This window comes from Rosa chinensis, chromosome 5, assembly GCF_002994745.2.
Source record: "Rosa chinensis cultivar Old Blush chromosome 5, RchiOBHm-V2, whole genome shotgun sequence".
NCBI classification, from domain to species: domain Eukaryota; kingdom Viridiplantae; phylum Streptophyta; class Magnoliopsida; order Rosales; family Rosaceae; genus Rosa; species Rosa chinensis.
Genome location: NC_037092.1, coordinates 70,213,974 through 70,226,806, shown reverse-complemented (window position 1 = coordinate 70,226,806; position 12,833 = coordinate 70,213,974). Strand labels below are relative to the sequence as shown.

The following is a 12,833-nucleotide window of genomic DNA, read 5'->3' as shown; positions in this document are numbered from 1 at the left end:
AATTTCCTAAAACATGCTTCTAGATGATAAATCTATAAACACACTTAGGATACATGAAAGTATAGTAGCCAAAAGATTCAAAACATGCATAAACATCAAACCACACGGAAATTTACATTATTTGCACATAAGTTTGGCTAGGGCTAAAATCCAACTACTCACAACACATGTTATTACAAATACAAGCCATAAACATCAAATTAAAGAGAGGAGGAGAGAAAAAGAGAAGAACTACCCAACCTTCCACCTAGCTCTCAAAGATGTCAAATGATGAGAGAATTGCTTCAAGGTATGAGATTTTCGATTTTACAACCCAAAACACCATACACATCCACAAAACTCAAGAACAAAGAAGAAAAAAGGCTTGGATGTGTGAAAGCAAGTGTTGTGATTGATTTAGAGTGTGAAGTAACTTCGGTTTTGGTGAAACCCAAGTGCTTACACACCTATTTCTCACACAAAATCAAAGAACTATGTACAAGGTATGAAAAACTAACCTAAAACTAAAGAAAAGAGAGATTTTGATGCTCCAAAATGAGAGAGCCAAGGGGGTGCACGGTTTTGGGGAGAGATAATGGGCTATTTAAAGGCCAAGGCAATTCAAATCAAGGGTGGATATCAAAATAAATGAAGGGTTAGATGTGATTGACAAATGTGTAAGCATAAAATGTGGATCTAGTTTTTGACTCCATATAGAAATGACCTAGGAAGCCCATATATATTTTGATGGAGGAGAAAAAGTAAGGGTAGAAGGGTCATTGTGTAAGGGAACAATGTAATAAATAGGAGACAAATGTGTAAGGTGTAAGAATTGGACCACTTGTTATCTTTCAACTTTTGAATTTCAAAATAATCTAGACCTAAAGTCTTCTCATCTAAAGTCTTTAACCATAATCAGCTCTTTCCTGCCCTCCACACATGTTCTCAGCCCGCCAACTCGGCCAGAAATGTTCGGAATCTGGCATTGACCACCGTTGACCTATTTTTGTCTGTTTGCGCACTTTCTTCTCCTTTCTTCCTTCAATTGAATTTCTTCTGAGAGTTCAGAATTAGCCTTTAATGTATTCATACCAAATGTTCCTCTATGAGTGTAGATCATCATAGTAAAATTTGAGAGCTTAATTAGCAGTGGTTTGCCTGAAAATGCTGCTGGAATCCGTACAGGTCCGGTTTTATAGTTTTTGTCTTCTAGTGCAGAAATTTGTACCAATATTTTGAAGTCCTTCCACTCCGAACTAGCTCTTGATCTCGTCATAATAAATAATCCTTAGGATGTCTAGAATGGATCTGAAAATTTTCAACTCATTTGGAGTTCATTTGGTTAGGCTTCCACCCCTCCTTCCTTATCTAGCTCGCTTTCTCCTAGCCGGAGTAGGAAAATGTGCTAAAGTTAAGTTTTTAGTGTATTTCCATGCTTCTCCATTGTTTCCTAGCATGATAAGGAAAACATAATAAATATATATAAATAAACACAAAGGTTAAGAAAAAGTGCAAGATTAGGGGAATAATTACTACAGTGGTGTTCACCTGGTCAGTTGCTGACTAAATCATTTATGCTCAACAACCCTTAGATTTACATCCAAGGGTGGAAAACAAAACACCTCAACTTAATAATAATTCTCTCTGCCCTTAGATTTACATCCAAGGGTGGTTGAGCATTATTTTCTTGGTCAGCAACTGACCAGGTGAACATTTTCGATAATTACTAAGTAATTATGGACCTAACATGGGCTTAGGACTTCAGACCAGGGCTCAAACTTGGGTTGATGAGCTCCTTTTGTGGGCCATCAAGGAAGGTGTCTTGCCACCCTCATTTATCACTTAGTAATGAGTGTGGGCCCGACCTAACAGGTGGACTTTTTTGGGCAATTGGGTCAGTATATGGTTCAGGACCAATCATTTTCAGACCATGACTTCTACGAGAGTTGGTAATTATTATATGGAATAAAATTGGATTTTCAAGTCTAGTATGTGTGGCAATAGCTGCTTGGAGCTTTCTGAGATGTTTCTATATTTCATTTATACCACAATTACATGTAGATAGGTGAGATGTAGTTTAATGAGTTTTTTCCTTAGAAAGCGAGGTTGTTCATGCATATGTATGTACAATGAATACTGTTCTCAAGCTTCCCATATGTACATATTTCATTTGTACCGGAATTAATGTGTAATTGAATGAGTTTTTCCCTTAAAAAGCGAGGTTATTCATGTTTATGTATGTACAATGAATATTGTTCTCACGTAATAATCTTTATATATGTACAATATTCATACGAAGATTCAAGGTGTCACAATATAATATCTACATATGCATGTACGTACAACGAATATTGTTCCCACATAATAATCTTCCCATATGTACCAATATCGTATGAAGATTCCAAGTCTCACCAATAGTATATGTAGCTTATTACATGACTTATTAAACATACAATTGTAGTCTTCAGTTTACATAGTTCATTGTCCAACTATCCTCTGCAAACTGTTTTACTGCATACCGACAATGGCTTTTTCCAAAGAGAATTTAGGACTGCTCCTCATGATTTGCCTCAAAGCTATGCTCATCTGCTTGTTGTTTTCTATTGGAGTCGAGGCTATTGATGCTAGGAAGATTGGTTACGTTTCAATTAAGGCATCAGCCGGATCAGTACTTCCTCCGGCTGTTGCTCCTTACCAAAGAGGTTGCTCCCCAATTACAAGGTGTCGTACTAGTCCCAGTCCTCCTCATCATCCTCCTGCACATGATAATCCTCGATCATCAGCTTCACTCAATTAATTGTTACAAATAAAAATAAAGTTGTAACAGTTACCCCGGGTGTTATTCCACCTATTGCATGAATATATTATCTATGCATGTATGTCAAGCATGATCGATTAATGAAAAAATAAGCTGTCAAATTTGAATTTCTTCAGCTAATTATCTTGATCTATATAATAAGGAAAATGATTTGTGGCCTCAATGAGGCCTGAGATTTGTGGCCTCAATCCTAGGTGACACCTTGGTGTCATGCTATATCACCTACACACATCACTTATTTGTCAAAGTATTGAAGTTTTTCTATTGGAACCTCCAAATTTACTCACTTGACCTCTATGCTTTTTACACCTCTTATCAAATTTTCAAATACTAAATTTACTCACTAAACCTCACTAAACTTCCTCAAATAACCTCACTCATATAATTTGCAAACAAATTATTATCTTTAAAATAAAAAATTTAGTCATTTCAATGATTTAATCACTCTATAAATCTTAACTAAATATACATTTCTTAATCAAACATGAGTTTCAAAAATTAATGTCTAATCAATAAGAAAATGCCATGAATTATTATGTTTTTTTTTTTCTATTTTAGCTGTGCAAAAAAAAATCATTTGTTTTTAATCTCAAAAAAAAAAATCTTTTTTTTAATGTTTATTTTTTTCTGTATTTTTTGTACCACATGATTAATTAATTATTTTTTTTTTTTTTTGTTGCAAATATAATGGATTGACTTAGATTTAGGTCATAAATCATAAGAGGATTTATTTTGTTTTCCCTCACCAATATGCGTTCAACATATATATCATACATTTTTATATCACACGATCTTAATCATATTTTTAATTCTAATTAAATATATATGAATGCTTTAATGAGTATGTAGTGAAATTGGAAAATGAAAATAGATAAGGAAAATAATAAGGAATACAATCTAATATTATTGAATTGGAAAGTCTACATAAAATAAATATAATATTTTTTTGGTATAATTATTGTCCTTAATAGTCATTTTATAGTAGGTTATATATGTCATTTAATAATTCATAATAGAATGAGGTCAATTGAGCAGATTTGGAGGTGCCAATAGAAACTCTCTTTGTCAAATCATGTCATGTAATTCTTGAGTAAAAAGATTATCTTATCCTTCCAAAATCTAATGGCTCTAAATTATTTTGATTTTTTTTCTTTTTCTTTTTTTCGTTATATATACATATATATATATATATATATATATGTTTGTGAATATATATACATATAATTCGTCAAAAAAAAAATTATATACAAATATGTGTTTGTGTGTATAAATATATATATATATATTTATATATATATATATATATTCACAAACATATATATATATATAATTATATTATATATGTATATATATAATTCGTACAGAAATTTATATATGTATATTCGATGTAGAATTAATATGGTATAAATATATATATATATATATATATATTAATGTCATAATTCTAACCCACAAATTTTTTTAAAAAAAAATTAATTAAAAAAAAAGTCAAATTTAAAATTGATTCCACAAAAATGGAAGGAAAATATATTAAAATCTGTTAAAGGAAAAACATATTATGTGTCTTCGTCAAAGCAACTGACGGAGAGGGAATCAAGGAATCAACGATTACCATCAATCAGCACAATTAAAGATCAATCAGCATTCAATGTATTTAATGTAATGCATATTTCCGTTGTAATCCTCTCCCTATATAAAGGGACTATGAAATGAAATGAGTAGACCATTCCAATCCATTTTTACTTTTACACGTTATCAGCACGCTCAGAGCCAATAGCCAAGAAAAAAAACCCTGAGACCTTGTTGCCCAGCCTCGATCTGCCCAGTTCTTCCCCGTCAACCTCACCAACGGTCCCCTCACCGGCCGCAACTCACCCAAAATTCCCGATCTCTTCTGACAGGCGCTGCACTTGAGACCCGATCTCGACCTTGAATCAGCCACCGCCTGCAGCACCAGATTCCCATCTGCAAATCATACAGAGGAGGAAGAAGATCCCAGCAGCACTCGATCCCAGTCCCAACAGCAGACCGGCCTTCTTCTGTGGACAATCCAGACCAGCCTTGTCCACACCTTGCAGCAACAGCTACTTCACAGCCGCACAGCCCAAGCAAACAGCAGCTTGCATCGATCCCAGCAGCAGCTGCCCAGCCAGACCGGCCTGTCCTCCCAGCAGCCCACCAAACCCAGCGGCCACCGATCCCAGCAGCCGCGTCGGTGACACCGATCCTAGCGGCCACCGGTCCCCGCAACAAACTAAACTTGCACCTCACACCGGCAACCTACCATCCCAGCCTTGGCCCAACCTCCAGACTACCCAAGGAGCTCCACCGCTGCAGATACCCCCATTTGCAAACCAGCAGCAGAAAGAAGAAGAACAGATTGAGGAAGAAGACGCGAAAAAAAAAAAACACAGAGAAAAGAGAGAAGAGAGAAGAGAAAAAAAAAAAAAAAAAAAAAAAGGGGTGATCGGGCCAAAGTAAAGATCCGGCCCAAATTGACAAAAAAAAGGGGCCCAAAGAACAGAAGGCCCAGAACAGAACAGAACAAAAAAAAAAAAAAACAGGCCCTATAGGCCCAGAAACGAAAAAAAAAACAGAAAAAGAAAAGAACAAAGAGAAGGCCCAAAGAAAAGACCAGGCCCAGAAAAAAAAAGGATCAAAGCCCACTGCTGAAAAGGGAGAGGAAGCGGCTCAGTTTTTTTTCTCAAGCACACAAACATCGCTACGCACGCCTGCATCAACACGCGCGTGGGCTAGGATTATTTTATTTTCTCAAAATCAAGTATGTTTTCTTTATTTTATTTTATGATTTTAACAAAGCATGTGAATTTTATTATATTTTGTTATTAAGCATGTTTAGTCGATAATTTTTGATCATTTGAAGCATGTCTTGTTTTTATGTTTTATATAATTACCTTTAAGCATGATTATATATTTCATTGTTTATGGTTTATTTATGAAATTATGAGCATGTTTTTATTTTATTTATCCTTATATAAATTATTCCTAAGCATGCCTTTATATTATGCTATCATTTGTATTTTATTTTATGCATGATATATTCTTACTATTGTTATATGTAGTATATAATTTGTTGTATATTTGTGAAATTTGAGCATGCCATGTAATTTATTTTTATATATGCTATGTTTTATTATTAAATGTGTTATAGTTATTTTTGTAATACAACATATAAAAATTCTGCTGTGCCATGATAATGAAAATTCATGCGCATTTATACACACAACATTACCGTGATAAAGTATTTTCACATAGCATCGAAAAAAAACTTGACCATTACGAATCTTGGTCTTGAAATCTAATTCATATTTTTGGAAAATAATACACGTAGATGTCTTTGTGATTGCGTAATTTATATCTTCTCTCTTGTTGATGTAGATGGCTGATCCAACTCGACCTGAATTTGACATTTTAGACTCAGAAGGACTTGAGTACCACCGTTGGGTTTCCGATGTAGAAACCGCCTTTGTGGCAAAAGAATACACTGCTACCATCAAAACTACCACTAACCCCAAAGACGATGGACTGCCTGATAAGGTAAAAGCAAACGCCTTAATGTTTTTGAGGCGACATATTGATCTTAGCCTACGCTAGGAATACCTTCAGTTGAAGACACCCAAAGAACTGTGGGATGCCCTTAAGGGACGTTTTGGGAACTTTCATGACACCTTGCTCCCAAAATTGACCGTTCAGTGGAATGAAATCCGCTTACTTGACTACAAAAGGGTCAATGACTTCAACAAGGACATGTTGCGCCTAAAGACACGTCTAAATTTCTGTGGAAAAGAACTCACAGAAGATGATATGATCCAGAAGACTCTTTCCACTTTTCCTACTTCAGCAATTATACTAGCGAACCAGTATAGGCTGGAGTATGATAATAAAAGAATCACAACCTTCAATATACTGATCAACCTACTGCAAGTGGCTGAGAGGCATAATGAGGTTCTTTTGAGCAACAATGCCAGGCCCGTTGGGACAAAGAAAATTCCTGAGGCTAATTATGGAAAAGTCAAAGGTGGAAAGAACCCTAATGAAAAAAGGGTTGGACGTGTTGATCCCGACCCACGTGGCAACAATGCACCACGTGGCAAGGGACGTGGGGGTCGTGGTATGGGCCGTGGAGGCCCTCCCAATGTATGGCGCAGAGATGGTGGTGCTGGCCCTAGTGGTCATGGAAACAAGGTGCAAAGGGCACCTAAGAACCCTTTAGTCAAACAGGGTAGAGTTGGCAATGAACAATGCTATAGGTGTGGAGTCATGGGGCATTGGTACAAGAACTGTCAAGCAAGAAACAGAGTAGCAGCCAATTACAAGACGTATAAGGAGTCTAAAGAACAAGAGGCTCACTATATGGAAGAAGGAGGCAATGACCCAGACGTCAACCTCACAATTGCAGACTTCAATGGCAACAAGGAACTTGCTCAGTCAATGGATGCTTCAGATTTTGACTGATCTGCTTTATTTATTTTATTTTCCAAACACAGTTGTGAAGGCATAATGCCTCATTTTTTAATTAGACTATTACGTAGTCTTAAAGTTTATTTCAATAATTGTTTGAATTAGATTTCTGAAAAAGACCTTGATTTGATTATCGTTGGCTTAATAATAAATTTCAGATTTTATTCTGAAGCATTGAATTTATTCGATTTTTATGTACTACACATATTCACATGGTTCGAAAAAGCACTATAAAGATGTAAAGCAATACATCTAGAGAAAAATTATTAGAATGAAAAAAAATTATCATTCTACTAAAATAGACATGCTCTAAAGAATATGAGTTATCTTTTCAAAATTAATAATATATCCCATTTATTTGTAGGAATGAATCGAGGAGAAATCGAGTGCTTAGTTGATAGTGGGACTACCCACACCATATTAAGGAATAGGCAATTATTTATTGAATTAATATAGCCTATAATTCCTCTGTGACTACGATGATTGGATCATCACAAGTAATAAAAGGGCGAGGAACTGCCAAATTTTTGCTGTCTAACACAAGGCCAATAACCTCAATATACAACACTTTTTGCACAACGAAAAAAAAAAAGATGTTGTGTGATGATGGAAAGTCAATCATACAACACGATTAAGAACCCTATGTTGTATAAAGCCATAAAAATTTTGAAGTTTTTATGTAGAAGGTGATTGCACAACACTAATAAAAAAAAATTGTTGTGTGAATGATAAAAAAAAAAAGCGGCATATTTCCCTCCTAGTTTGACACAAATTTGGGTTCAAATATGTATTACATAGTACAACGAAATAGTTATATCTGTTGTATGAGTATAGCTTGCAAAATGTTATACAACAGTTTTTTTACTTTGTGTTGTATGATCGAGGAAGATACATTGAGAATGTTTGGATGTGCCTCCCAATGCCACTCATTCCCCCCAAATCTGCAAATTTTTATTGACATATATGTGATGTTGCAAGCTCCTGCAACATAAATGGCTTATTCATGTTGTCTGAAGAGAAATGCCTATCTCTAGCGCCAAGGCTAATACTTTGATTGCATATAGCGGGAACTTTCCCTCTTTAAAATCTCAGCTCAAACTTAATGTCTACATAATTAGACAACATAATTTGATCCGTGCATTGTCTGATAATGAATTAAATAAAAAAACGCCTCTTTGACATCTTAATTAAGGCTATTGACTTTGTCTCCAACCACTTTGACAAAATAGCTATTTCCTCTAAACCATCGTCTCCTCTCTCTCTCTCTCTCTCTTCCCATATCGCTCTTCTCTCCTATCGTCTCCACAATCCCTTCCTCCATCTACATCTACATCTACATCACCGCCGAGATTAGGGTTCTATTAACTTGACTCTGCCGTCACTAAGTTCCATTTGTGAAGAAGATAAGGATTCTGTGTACTAGGAAGAGGGAGGAGGTTCTTCGAGATCTGCTGAAGATTAGGGTTCTTCGATCTCTGGGTCTATAATGTCGATTTGGGGATTTGTAGTCTACTCGATTTGGGGGTTTCACGACAATTTGATTTGTGGGGATTTGTGGGCTACTGGATTTGGGGATTTGTGGGTACTTGATTTCCTCATATCCACTTCCTTTCTCCTTCATCTCTCCCTCATGGTGGCTGCACATGGCGAGTGAGCAAGCACTGATCCTCATCCACAAGTGCAAGCTTTAGAGTGTCCTATAACATGTCACAACCATCACTAAGGACGTCAAGGACTCTGAATTCTTCAGCTTCATCACCAGTGAGTAATTTCACCATCTCTTCTTTTTGGTATTTGTTCTTATGTTCAATCACTTTTGGTTCAATTTGAGATTAATTGTGGGGGTTTTAGTGTTTAGGGCCAGCGATAAGTGTTAGAAGGAGAAGAGGAAGACAATTAATGGTGATGATTTCCCTTCTCTCACTTTCTCACAATTTCTTCTCCAAAGGTGATCAATTCTCTCAATTTCGTATTTATCTTTGTTCGTCTTGAAATTTGATTTTGGAGAAAGTTTCAATTGGAAAATGTTCAACAAAGTTCGAAACTTTTTCATATATTGGGTCTTCAAGATATAGAAAGACCCACCTGCACTAGCCCTTCAAGTGTAATTAAGCACATATGGATGAAGGGTTTTGTTGTTTTTGGTCTAAAGTTTTTTTTTTTTTTGACTAATCTCTCAGCAACCAGTCTAAGAAGTTGTTAATTCAAATTGGAATTTGATATATGAGTTTTTCTATTTGCAGGGTATCTGTCTGTGAGCCCAAGTCAGAGGTCAGTTTGTCGCTCTGTGGTTTGTGAGGCTGCTCCAACGCAAGAGGCTTGATTATGTTGAAAAGCGAGCTCGCCAGGTTGAGAAAAGGTGCATTTACAACAAGTCCAAAAAGTCTGAGATCAAAACCAGGTTGAAGAAGGTATTTTCTTATCATATTTACATTCTCTGTGAAGTAAATTTATTCAGATTATTTTTTTTATGAAGATGTTATAACTTCTGGGTTTCAAGAATTCCTTTAATTGGCTATTTTCTTTTAATGTTTGTAACATTGGTGTACTTGTGTGTGAAAGATGGCATATTGAGTCTATTGACCTTTAGATGTTCAGAGGATGCTTTGTAAAGTCACATGGAATTTACTTGCAACTACAATGTGACGCATACTTTATATTTAGGTTACTTCTATTTATTATTTTTTTTTTTTTGAAGCTTCAATTTTGGGCATTAGTATCAAGTTCTATGAGCTATTGGTATCTAAACCTTAGATTAAATTACTTGGGAATAAATGATTATCAGTATCTTACTTTTTATTGTGATTTTCACTCATAATCTGTTTTATCTTCTCTTACAGCTATTTTGTCTGCTAAGATTGAAGTGAAATTGTTGACTGGGGTTATCTAGTATAGTTGTTTATCCAAACTCGTTATCATTGATTTTAAAACAAACTTCTGATCAAACTACCGCAAATTTTTTTATTATTGTATTCTTTTCATATGATTTGTGCTCATGGGTGAATGCTGGATGGCATGTTTTGGGTCATTTTGGTGATGATTTTTATACATATAACTTCAAACTTGAATACCCAGGTACCTAAAATGCTGTCTATAACTAGAAAACAAGTGTACTCTCTTGCCCCCAATCGATGCCTCTAGAGAGAACCCCCTCACGGCTCATCGATTACTCAGTACGTCTCTCTTTCTCGTAATGGATTAATTTGATTGATTAATTTGGTTGTTTTTTTTTATAGTGGATGATACGAATAAGGAGATAGAGGAGGTTCAGAGGCAGAGGAAGTCCCCAATCTGGTATGTCAGACTGTTAGCTCCACAACTTCCAGCGCATGGTCGATAACTTCACCACCTTTCGATGGAAGCGCCATCAGGTTGATATTTGTCCAATATTTCGCAAATTATGAGCTCTAAAACCCTAATTTGTCTTGGGTTTGATTGAATTGTATTTGTTTTGTGTTGAAATTAGGTCGATTATACGCAATGGAGCGAGGGCTGAAGATTCCTCAGAACAAGTGCACCAAGACCACCAATTCCCTCCTGATTTCACTCATGAAGTAGATTGAAAAGGTCTTTTCTTCTCTCTTAACCACTTCTCTATACCATTTTTGAGTTTACTGTCAACTGGGTTGGTCTGTTTGCTTTGTTTTTATCAAGGAAAATAACAATGGAACTTTAGCTTTGCTGCCATTACTTGATTTTTGGTTCAAAATCGAATGCTGAGGCTCCCTGTAACAGTCAGTAGATTAGTGAAGCTGTGATATGTTTCTGCTGGTTGTAATTTCAAGAAAACAAGAGTACTTATATATTTCAGCAATGTTAGGGGGTTCTTGTAATTATACTATTTGATTCTAAATAAGCTGTACCATTTAATTGGAAGTTCATTAGTGGAGGGGTTTAGGAGAACTCTTTAGGGAGAACATGTGGTTAGTTTAAATTTGTTGAACGCAAATGAGATTGCTATTTGTTTTTGGTTTGTACAGGCCCTGTAAGTTCCCCATGATTGGGATAGGATTGTGACCAATCCTTTATGACCCCGAGGACTTGGTTTTCCCTGTGTTTTTTTATAGAAATGATATAATGACAAAATTCATAGATTTGAATGCCATCTTTGTTGGTGTCTATTGACACTTCTATGCTGCAAGCATTTTCTTTGAATTAACCAGTTTGGTGTGCTTCAACTTGATGTGAGTTTTACGTTTTGCTATGCCACTTGAAACTTTATATATTCTTTTTGGTTAAAGTTGAGGATACAAATGTGTCATTATTGATTTGAAGGTTATATATAGTTGGATTTGAGTAGTTCACCTTTTTATATCTTTTTGTAGCTTGAGCAGAAGCAGAAGTATGCGACTTGAAAAGCAGCAGATATAAGGAAAGCTGTGAAAGAAGGAAGGAAACCTCAGGCTGGCCCCTCTGCAGGTGATGATGATCTTTCAGTTCCCTTGAGTACAACTAGTGGTTCATATGTATGGTTCTAAACTTCACACTAGTTTTCTTTGAGCCTTTTGGATGATTTGGGCTTCTCCTTCTCCTTCTAGTTTTTTTCCCGACTTATTTGGTTTGAAGTGATAATCAACTTTTCATTATCAAGAGAACAAAGTGATAAAGTTTCACCGTTTATCTTCAGTGCATAACTCTTGTTTAATTAAGTCATAATTGTTTATCATAATTATACTAAATGTCCATTGTTGTTCTAGTTTTGTTTTCATCTGAAGGTATCCCCTGTTTTATTAGAAAAGTGTCTTCTTATTGTTCTGCTAGTCATGTAATTACAGGGTAAAAATTGGCCATGGGATGTTGAAGGTGATTCCATATAACTGATTATATAGGAGGGGTACCCCATGTCCCCCAATATAAGTTTGTCTTTGTTATAGCTCTGCTTCTCTTTTTGGGTATTGCTGCTATAGGCTTGATCATTCAATTCAGTGTTAGAACATGTGCTTTCAGATTTTGTAATATTAGATGAAGACGTGTGCTTTCTGATTCAGTAATATTAGATGAAGCTCAGGTGCTAGTGCATGTTTGAGTTAGCTTACTAAAAGTACTCTTCTTACATGTTTTGCAGATAGCATTGGAGGGCAGTTACAAGGAAGAATTTGTTCAAGGAATTTGACAACCATCAATGAAGACTTCATAAGAGACATGTTTTGGAACAACGTGATGTTTTGGAACAACATGTGTATCAGCTTGGCCCCTATGAATGGGCAAAGTATGTCGTGAAGGCGTATGTGTAGGAGCTAAAGGAAAGCATAAGAGGAAGTAGGTTGTTGCTGAAGGAAAGCATCATTTTTGTGCTTCTCTGCTGGTACAATATTCACGCACTGTGTGGCATGTTTTGTAACAAATAATTTGTATTTGTATCAGCTTTTAATGTCCCAAGTAGATGTGCATGCATTTGAATGCTTTTCTTCTTTCAATGTTGGCTTGGATGATTGGAAAATCCTCCCTTTTAAAGTTTGAATGTTTTTCTTCAAATAGTATGAGTTGTATTACTCATTTCATAGATTCTAGTGTCTTTTCTTTACAATTAGTCACTGTTCATTAGGTAAAATGG

At 35.6% G+C, this 12,833-nt stretch overlaps 1 long non-coding RNA gene across 2 annotated transcripts; it reads left to right on the top strand.

Annotated features, from left to right (window-relative positions):
* Nucleotides 1–8,650: 8,650 nt before the first annotated feature.
* On the top strand, nucleotides 8,651–12,581 carry LOC121049019. Of its 2 annotated transcripts, none has more exons than XR_005799140.1 (7): nucleotides 8,651–9,040; nucleotides 9,131–9,227; nucleotides 9,523–9,690; nucleotides 10,355–10,650; nucleotides 10,746–10,846; nucleotides 11,605–11,698; nucleotides 12,345–12,581. It is a non-coding gene; the product is annotated as an uncharacterized LOC121049019 (long non-coding RNA). The 2 variants fall into 2 exon arrangements; XR_005799139.1 differs by having other exon boundaries at nucleotides 11,605–11,745.
* The last annotated feature ends 252 nt before the right edge of the window (nucleotides 12,582–12,833 follow it).